The following is an 11,018-nucleotide window of genomic DNA, read 5'->3' as shown; positions in this document are numbered from 1 at the left end:
CAGGCGCGCGGCCCCCTCCGTGGGCTGCTTTCTGCGCCTGCGCACTGGGCCGCGCCCGGAAGTGTCCCGGAGAGACTGAGAATTCTCGCGAGATCCCTGCCCAGGTCCCGCAGCCAATGCCCGCGAGGGTTCGTGCTACCGGGCGTTTTTGGGTTGACAGAGTGCGTAAATTACGTTAGATTTTCAGGATCCGTTTTCCTAAAACCTTCTCTTGGAATTGCAGAAATATGAAGGGCTGGTGTTGCCAAATGAACAGCACACACCAGGTTGCCTCATTAGAAGCACAGAGGATTTAGGTTTGACCTCCTTTGCCGAGTCTCTTGACTTAACCATGGATGACAGCTGCTCAACGTTCTCCATCCAGATCGAATCCGACCCTGGCCTTGCGGGGTCCTATGCGCATCGTATGCCTCTGCTTTTAACCTATGTAGATACTGAGCCAACTTTATTGGCTTTTGACACAATGTGGCTGTGCCTTCTAAGGACTGTGTTAATTTTATTTGATGCCTGGTGTTGGTACACTTAACAAAAGGCAAGGTAGGCAGTAGGAGGATGAGAACGTTTAGAAGGGAGGAATCGCCCATCGCCTTAGCCCAGTTTATCAACCTGTTTCTCTTTCCCCCCTGTGATACCGGGGAATGAACCCAGGGGCCTTCTACCTGGGCACTACACCCCTACCCTTATTTTATTTTTATTTGGAGACAGGGTCTCACCTAGTTACTGAGACTGGCTTTGAATCTGTGATCTCCTGGCTCGGGCATCCAAGTACTGAGATTACAGACCTGAGCTACCACTCCCTGCAAACTCTGCACTGTTAACTTTGTTGCACTATCGACCTTTTTGTAGTGAGCTGCGATGTGGATTATAGGTTTAGCAACATCAGAGCCTCTACTCAATAGAGTCCGGTAATAAATCCCCTTGTAACAAGTCATACCCAATTTAAAATTTTAGTCCCTACTATGAAAACTGAAGTTCATGGATTTAAGAGTTTTCCCTGATGTCATTTATCAAAACTGGGTAGTATATCTTGAAAAATGAGATCTGTGAGAATTTAAAACTGATCTTCATTTCCAATCTCTAAAAGTAGAAATGCAAAATCCTAGTCCAAAGCATAGTGAAAAGAGTTGGATACCTTATTCTATTCATACAGGTTTTATTGTTTTTTGTTTTGGTTTTTGCCATGCTGAGGATGGAACCTAGGGCTTTATGTAGGATAGGCAATCGCTCTTCCATCGAGCCACATCCCCAGCTCTCTACAGTTATATTTGAGAGAATGAAATTGTAAACTACAAAGGCTCTACAAGAGTCTTCCTAGTCATTACAAGAGAATTTGACATATAAGCTGAAATTGAAATAATTTAAGATCACTTCATTTTCCTTATTTAAATCCTTCAACTTTTCACCTTCTGAAACACTGCACTTCTTGCTTCAGGTCCCCAAATCCCCATGCCTAACTCATCAGATGATAGCACTTCAAGTCTGTTTGTCTGGTTTTGCTGCTATTTCTCTCTTTCCACAGTAGCCTGAAAATGTATAAAATCTATACCTTTCACCTGCGTCTGTTTACGTTTCCAGCTGCTCATTGGTGGATATATATATATATATATATATATATATATATATATATATATATATATATATGGTTTTTGCGGTACTGGGGATGGAACTCCAGGGGCATTCTACCTCCGAGCTACACTCCCAGTCCAATTTTTTTCCTTTAATTTTGAAACAGGGTCTCACTAAGTTGCAAAGAGCCTCACTAAGTAGCTGAGGCTGTGGCAAATGGGGATCCTCCGGTCTCAGCCTCCCAAATGCTGGGATTACCAGCGACACCAATCTGGGCCAGATGCTGTATATTTTTACACACATGCCTGCTGTCAGCTCTAAACATTTCTCCAATAAGCCTGTTTGTTCTAATCAAATCATTCTAATAAAGTCTGTATTCATACCAGTCAGAATCATGTTTCTTTTTTTTATTTTAATAAAGCCCTTATTCATATCAGTCAGAAATAAGGTTTCTTTTTCCTTCCTTACATCCTGTCTTTTCTTTCCTAACAATTTTTGCATTAGTTATTTTGGTTTTTTTTGTTGTTTGCTTGTTTGTTTTTGTTTTGGGGTGGTACTGGGATTCCTGGAAACCTTCTACTTCCGGGCTACACTCCCAGACCGCACGCGGCTGGTTTCCAACCTCCGCGATTCTCCTGTCTTCACCTCCCAAGCGCAGGGATTACAAGCGTGGGCCACCACGCCAGGCCTTAGTTTTTTCTTTTGTGTGTAATACTGGGGATTGAACCCAGAGGCATTCTACCTTCATGCTACACCCAGAACCCAATTTTATTTGAAAACAGAGTCTTCCTAGGTTGAGCAGAGTCTCACTACTTGCTGTTTCTGTCCTTGAACCTTGAAGACCTTCTATCTCAGCCTCCCAAGTAGAGGGATTACAAGGGTGTGCCACCACACCAGGCCAGTTTTTTCAATTCTTACTTGAAACCATTATTTCTATTCATTAAGACTAAATTAATAGCTGTTATGCCTTAGTCAGCTTTTTGTCATTAGAACAAATTCCTGAGGCAATTACCTTATAAAGAAAAAAGGTATATTTTGACTCAACTTGAGAAATTTCACTCTATGATTGACTTGTCCCATTTCTGTGAGCCTGTGAGCACATCATGACAAGGATGTTTACTGGACAAAGACTGCTCACCTCTTGGCCAGGAGGCCATAACAGATTAAAAAAGAGAGACCAAAGTCCTATAATCCTGGATGGAGCAAATACCCCTCATGACCTGCAGACCCCCTAGTAGACACAACCTCTTCAAGTTTCAAAAAACTGCCAATAGCATCATACTGAGGACTAAGCCCTTTCATCAGGGACTACAGGACAACTTAATAACAACAGATAAAACTTACTAAAATAGAGCATATTACCGCCTGCTCAAATCTACTATATCATTGTAGACAATGATAAGCTGACATTCTTTAATGTGCACCTACCGTATCATTCTGTTTCCTTGTGTACACATTCTATTGAGAATCCTCTACTATAACCAAGTTGATTACCTTGACATCATGACTTATTTTTTTATGCTGCTAGGATAGGCTCAAAAAAATTCACACAACTAAATGTAAATTCTGTCACCAACCTGGGATCCACAGAAATCCTCTTTTTTGCTAGTTAGCTGCTCTAGTGAAAATGATCCTTGAAATCTGCCCATCATTCTTTCCTTCTCCACTTTACATAAACTGATTTCAAGAAACTGGAAGACATTAACATCTCACCACCACCACTACAAATCTGCCTGCATCTGAACCTATCCTCTATGCATTTTTTATTCTTGCTGATACATTGTAAGAATACATCATACTGAGATATAGTGTAATAGGAATATACACGCACAAACTCATGGAGCATTTCCCTCCAGGCCCAGCCCCTGTCCTGCCCCTTCCCCACACAGGTCTTTTGAGTTTTGGTATTGGTAGTTTAACATATGTACATACCATTATTTTACCTGTTAACCTTTTTTCTGCCTCTATTCTCCTCCCTTAAAACTCCCTCCATTGGAGTCTCTGCTCCTCTGAGGTTACCCTTGTTTCTCAACTTCTATCTAGTATGAGAAAAAAACAATTATTTGCTTTTTCAGACTAGCTTATCTTGCTTAGCATAATATTCTCAAGTTCCATCCATTTTTCTGCAAGTGACATAATTTTGTTCTTTATGACTCAGTAAAATCCCTCAATGTGAACGTACCACAATTTTGTGATAAATTCATCTGTTGAGGGACATTTTGGCTGGTCCCATAACTTGGCTATTGTGAATTATGCTGCTATAAACATGGATATGGATGTATCCTTATAATATTCTGACTTCAATTCACTTGGAAAGATGCCTACATTTCCTTTTTTAAAGAATGCTGGTTGCCATCTTTTACCACAAGTTAATTCTTATATTTTTACCAAGAAGCCTAAGTATCCTCTGGACATATTTGGTACTATCATCCCTGCTTTCACTTTCACTTTTGACTTGTCCCTTTCCCCAAAAATGAAAAGATTAGTAAGGTTTCATATGTTTGCTCTCTTCCCCGTTCCTTTTACAAGATTCCTCCTTTCCTATCTACTCTCTTCCCTCCTTTTTTGTCTTTGTCTTATATTAAATCCATTTCACATCACTGTATCTAAATACACTACTAGAATATTCCTCTATATTCACTATCTCCAATCGCCACCATATATTACCTTACTACACTACAATTCTCATTCCACTTAATCATCTCTACTTTACCCTAATCCTGCATCCATCACTCTGGCCCCTCTCTCCTCACCCAACCTTCACCACTGAATACAACACAACTTGCACTTATTTATGCCAGCTGATATCACCAAGTCTCTGCTGCTGAGATTGGACCAGCGAAGTGAACCACCAGAAAAAATTGCCTGACACTAAGGATAAACTTAGCACAGCTGATAGAAGGAATCATCCAATAGCCTGCACATCAAGGTTTAGAAATGTGTAGGGCACAAACTGTTCTGCTCAAACCTCTGAGTCGACTCCCAATGGAGGTGACAAACAGAATCCTAAACCTTAACATTTGAAACCCATCGTTGTCATTGCAGCAGGTAGAGGAGCCCTAGAATAACTGCAACCAAGTATTGACGATCTACAAACAGAACAGTGGGGTAATAGTACAGTTCTCAAGGTTGGCATCAATCGGTGATACACAACAGAGAACAGAGAATAACCATGTAACTATTCAACTGTAAGTCATACCTAGTGGTAAATATCTACCTCCAGAATAAGATACCATTAGAAGAAAATATACGTAAGAACCTAAAGATTGAGAAAAAGCTATCAAACAACAAAGATAAAACTTAAAAATATGGAAATCAGGAGACTAGCAAGAAAACAATGATCCCACAAACCCACAATAACAGAACCCACCAACATAAAATTGCTGCGATTGCCAGAAGGACAATTCAGAACTTTAATAGTAGAAATGATACAAGACTTCCAAAAAGAATTTAGACAAAGTCTGAAAGAAATGAAGGAACAAATAAACAAATAAGACACTCTGAACAAGAATAAAAAAGAAGCCTCAAAGGAAGTGAAAGAGACAATCATTGAAGTGAAGGCATCAATACATACTATAAACAGTAAAATAGGCCACATGGAAAATAGAACTTCACTTTTAGAAGACCACTCCGAAAATGAACACATAGTATATAATTTAGAAAAAAAAAACATTTTGACAGGATGAACTGGACATTGAAGAGATATGGGCCAATTTTAAAAGAGCTAACCTAAGAATAATAGTTATAGGACAGGGAAAAGAAGCTGAAACCAAAGGAATAAATACTCTTTACAAAAAAGTAGTATTGGAAAATTTCTCGAAACATAAAAAAAGGTTGACACATAGGTACAGGAAACACATAGAACCTCCAGTAGAAAAGATCAGAGTAAAGGTTCACCATGCTACATAATAACCAAACTAATATAGAAGCCAAGGAGAGAACCTTAAAGGTGATGAAAGGAAAAGACCAATTGACATTCAGAGCCAAACCAATTGGAATCACTCCAGACTTCCCAAAGCAAGTAATAAAAGCCAGGAGGGCCTGGAGCAACATATTCCAAACTCTGGGGAGAAAAAAAAACTGCAACCAAGATTCTACCCAGCATTCAAATTCAACAAAGAAATAAAAATCTTCAACAACAAACAGAAGCTGAAAAAATTTCATTTTTTAATAAATATTTATTGGTGCATTGTAGTCATACATTTCAATGGGGGAAAAAAAAAACTTGTAGAAATATACACGCACACATCACCCAATTAGCCCCTACCTAATATCTAACCACTTCGCTCCCCCTCCCACCTACCCATGCTTGGCTTCCTGATTTACTTTGATATATTTAAGTACATTAGGTGCTTTAAAGAGTTTTCCTTATCCCCACTTTTATCCCCTCAGATATGTCACCTTCATTGCTCCATTATAGGGTCCCTTTTTCATCTAGAGTTTCTCCTGTTACCCATTTTTCCCTAATATTTTTCACATTAAGAAAATCATCTGATTTCTTATTTTTTTGTGACTATTCACCGTAAATGCCATAATTTTGTTCTCCCTTATGGCTGAGCAAAATCCCATTGTGTACTTATCCCATAGTTTTGAAATCCACTCATTCATTGAAAGACAGATTCTTAGCTGATTCCACAGTTTGGCAATGATGAACTGTGCAGCTATGAACATGGTTGTTCATTCATTAGTTTGGTATTTTGGTTTTCATTCTTTTTGGTAGATACCCAGAGGTGGTATTGCTGGATCATATGGTAAGTTCATTTTCCTTCTTCTGAGGATCTTCTATACTGTTCTCCAAAGTGGTTGCACCAACTTGCAGTCCCACCAACAATGTATTAGAGCTTCTATTTCTCCACACTTATTCCCACTTATGAAAAACCTGAAAGCCAGGTGAGTAACTTTGACAGGATGACCCATTCACAACCAATTTCTTTCTTAAGTAGAGGTCATTTGGGTCTGGAAATCTGCTGAGAGATTAGATGAGGCAGTGGCAGCTTCTATTGCTTTCTGGCCACACAGTTAAAGAGACCCACTGGCCCTTTGCTGTGAAGCAGGCCCCAGTTCCAGGCCTGCTGCACAACAGGCTCAGGGCCCGGCCTCGCTGGCTCCAGACCTGGCCTTGCCGCCCGGCAGGCTCTGGTTACTGTTACTGTGGGCATGATGTTTACAGGGGCTTCTATTTTTCTCCATACGCGTGTGTGTGTGTGTGTGTGTGTGTGTGTGTGTGTGTGTGTGTGTATTAGTTATTAGTAGGAGAAAACAGAATGTGTCATTTGCAGAAGCTGAGAGCCCAATTCCCTAGCAGCAATGGATTTTATCTCCCCACTGAAAGTGGAGGTTCACAGCCTCACCATGGAGAGTGAAATCCGCTGCTCCAAGCACACCCTGACCCCCAGCGCAGCACAGAATAGCACAGCGGCCATGAACTGAGGTCTCCCAGGACATCCCGTGTAGTGAATCACCCAGCAATATGGGTGGGGCTCCCTCCGACTTGCCCTGGACATTTTTCTTACATAGTATGTTGTCCAGAATTCCTGTACATGTGCGTCAAGAGCAGTCTACTTTGGGGAGATATTTTTTAAAATGTGATGACTGGAAATGTTTCTGTGTGTTGTCCCATTCAGCTATTAAATAAAATTCTGTTGTCTAGGGTTTCTCACGGGGATGCATATCCTATTCGGCTGCTACTAACCATCATCGCTGTGGTTGTGGTCGCCGCTGCAGTTGCAACTGCAGCCACTGCCATCTTCCTCCCTCTTCAATAGGTGGATTGGATTGGATCTGCCTCTCCTGAATACTGGCTGCCACCACTACCACCATTTTGGTCCATCTCTGCAAAACTTTTTCTTACATAATGTTCTTCAGAGTTCCTGAGCGTGTGGGGCAGGAACAGTCTACTTTTGGGGAGATTTCTTCAAAATTTCAAGGTGGATTTGATTAGATCTGTCTGCCTCTTCTGAATACTGGCCACCACTGCCGCCTTCTTGGTCTCTCCTAGAGTATGTTGTTGTTAAGTATTCCTGTGCATGTGTGGCAGGAGCAGTCTGCTTTCTGATCTCTTCTGGGATATCCCTCCAAAAATCACTTTTCTCGCAGTGGCAGGTGCTGTGGTGCAGTCTTGCCTCTAACTCCACCATTTTCCACTCTCTCTCCTATATTTCAGATAGGATGTAATGACTGGAAATGTTTCTATGTGTTGTCCCATTCAGCTATTACATAAAAATCTGTTGTCCAGTATTTCTTAGGGAGATGCATATCCTATTCGGCTGCTACTAACCATCACTGCTGTGGTTGTGGTTGCCGCTGCAGTTGCAACTGCAGCCGCCGCCATCTTCCTTCCTCTTCAATATTTTTTAATAAAACAGTACGTGTCTTTTGCAGGAGTTGTGAAACGGGGGCTTCTTGAGAGGAAACCCAGTGAGTTCTTGTCTACAGTGAGCAAAGAATGACACCCGCACACCTCAGGAAGGGGAGTAAAAGGTTTATTGGAAGCAGCAGGGAATCGGGGAGAGTGGCTGAATACCCCCAGAGGGGCTGGAACTCTGGGTCCAGCAGCTGCCTTCAGGACAATACTTGAGAGTAGCCCAAGCCGAATTGCCTTCAGGTACAGGCTGCTTTCTTCCAGTGTCCATGCGATCTGCCAGAAGGGAATAGAGAAAAGTGGGGCGGTCGGAACTCCGGGGTCCAGTAGCTGCCTTCAGGGTCACTACCTGAGTGTCACCCGAGCCAAGTGCCCATCAGTTGCAAACTACTTTCTACCAGGGTCCACGCGATCTGCCAGAAAAGAGGTGCAGGTCACCCCTAGGGGCCTGGTCAGCCTTGATGTCCAGCAGAGGCCTTCAGGTCACTACTCGAGAGTCGCCCGAGCAACTTGCCCTCAGATGTACTCTGCCTTCTCTCAGGGCCAACACGACCTGCGAGAGAGAGAATAGCTCCCCAAAAGGGGAGGGGGTCCCCGAGAGGGAAAGTCCCCCATTTTGCAGTCCCAGTAAGGCGAAGGCCTGATTATTTGTGACCTCTTTTGTTTAGGGTGACTTTGGGATTCCAAAAGGAGAATTCTGGGAAGTAGCTCTCAGAATTTGCATAGGATATTTGCAAGTCCTTTGAAGGGTCTCCTTTCAGGAATGCCAGACTTGCTGGTGGGTTTGTTGATTAGTAAACAGATGGCTTTGTGAAGCTCTGGCCTTCTTATCTCTGACCCTTTGGAATTTCAGGTATTTGTCGCCCCTCAGGAAACTCAGGAAATTAACTTTTTTTCTACCAAGGCCTTTTCCCTATCTGCCTATTTCCTTTCTATCTCCTCAGTTGGAGGCCCAAGTACTTAGTAGAATATGTTTTATCTCCCCAACAAGAGCGGAGGCCCACAGCTTCACCATGGAGACAGCGTTCTGCTGCTCCGAGTGCACCCAGCCCCAGCGCTGCACCGAGGAGCACATCCCAGGATGTGCGGTGCTGGCCTACTCAACTATGTGGGACTCAATCTGATGCGCCTCAAACATTTTTCTTACACAGTATGTTGTCCAGAGTTCCTGAGCATGTGAGGCAGGTGCAGTCTACTTTTGGGGAGATTTCCTCAAAAGTTCAGGATAGCCGGGTGTGGTGGTGCACACTTGTAATCCCAGCATTCGGGAGGCTGAGACCAGAGGATCGTAGTTCACCAACAGCCTCAGCTATTTAGTGAGGCCCTCTGCAACTCAGTTGATGGAGGACATGGACGAAGCCTGAGGAACTGAAGGTTCCTGAAAAAGTTAAAAGGAGATTCTATGAAAGGTGGAATTCTCCAAAACTCTGGGCGTGACCATTGTCTTTCCAGATTTTGCCCCCCAGGACCCACCCGCAAGGTCAGGGGGCTGATCTTAGAGACCTGTAATCATGGGGCTAATCACAAGACCTGTGATGCCACAGGCCTTCCTTTTGCCTTATGATTGGTGATTTACTTTTCTTTTACTTAATGCCTCACTATTGTTCTTTGGTGTTTACACTTTTCTACTAGGGAATCACTGGGAAATAGGGAACTATAAAAAATCTTGTGTCTAAAATAAAGTGGTCAGTTGCACGAGAAGAAATGGTCCGTGTGTTCATTTTCAGAGTAGTTGCTCATCAGGCAATTACATTTCAGTACGGCTGTAGCTGTTGCTTTCATTTCAGGACATCAGCCAACTGTCCGGTGTTCAAGGCAGCTGACCATCTGGTAGCTATTTGATTTCCTCTCTCAGGTCTCTCCCTCCCAAGTCCCGGAGAAGAATCTCCACACTCATTAAGACCCGGTTTCAAAATAAAGGATAAAAAATAGGGCAGGGGATGTAGCTTAGAGGTTGAATGCCCGTGGGTTCCATCCCAGACCTGCAAAAAAAAAAAAAAAAAAAGAAAAAAGAAAAAAGAAAAAAAAAGTTCAGGGTAGATTAGAATGAATCTACCTGCCTCTCCCCATTACTGGCCAGTGCCACCGCTGCTATCTTGGCCCTCCCAAGCATTCTACTTACATAGTATGTTGTCCAGAATTCCTGAGCATGTGGGGCAGGAGCAGCCTTTTTTGGGGAAAATTTCTCCAACAGTTTAAGGTGGGTTGGTTGGATTTATCTAGCTCTCCCGAACACTGGCCGCTGTCGCTGCTGTCTCCGCCATCTTGGTCCATCTCTTCTCTCTTATATTTTAGGTTGGAAGTCATGGCTATAAATGTATATGTTGTCCCAATCAAATATTAAACCAAAATTTGATGTCCAGGGTTTCTCAGAGGAATATCTGTCTTATTTGGCTGCTGCCAGCTATTGTTACTGTGGCCGCCATCTTCCCGGAAATGCAATTTCTATCTTTCAAACCAGCACTAGAGAAAATACCTCAGAGATAAATGAGAAAGAAGAATTGATAAATAAAGACCAGAACCAGAGAAATAATAATTTCTACCAAACAAACGACTAAGCAAAGAACATACACTACCTCAAACAGAAGTCAAAACTCAAACTATTAGGAATGAAAAATCATCTCTCAATAATCACACTGAAACTGGCCTCAACTCTCCAGTAAAAAGTCATAACGTGGCAAAATGGATTAAAAACCAGAATCTACTTATATGCTGCTTGCAAGAAATACATTTTACAAGTAAAGATAATCACATACTAAAGGGGAAGGCTGAAGCAAGGTAATACATGCCAATGGAACTTTGAGACAACCAGGAGTAACAACTATGCTATCAGACATATTAGACTTCAAGCCTACACTTATCAAAAGAGAACAATGCAGGCATTTTTTTTACCAGTAAAAGGAAAAAGATAGCAAGAGGAAATAATGATAATCAACATTTATACCCCAAACACAGGTGAAGCTAGTTATTTATTTATTTATTTATTTATTTATTTATTTATTTATTTATTTATACTGGGGTTTCTGGAAACCCTTCTACCTCTGGGTTATACTCCCAGACCTATTTTTTTTATATTCTTTATTTGGAAACA

The sequence above is a fragment of the Muscardinus avellanarius genome (genome assembly GCF_963383645.1).
Source record: "Muscardinus avellanarius genome assembly, chromosome: 6".
In the NCBI taxonomy this organism is placed as follows: domain Eukaryota; kingdom Metazoa; phylum Chordata; class Mammalia; order Rodentia; family Gliridae; genus Muscardinus; species Muscardinus avellanarius.
This window is presented reverse-complemented; position numbering follows the sequence as displayed.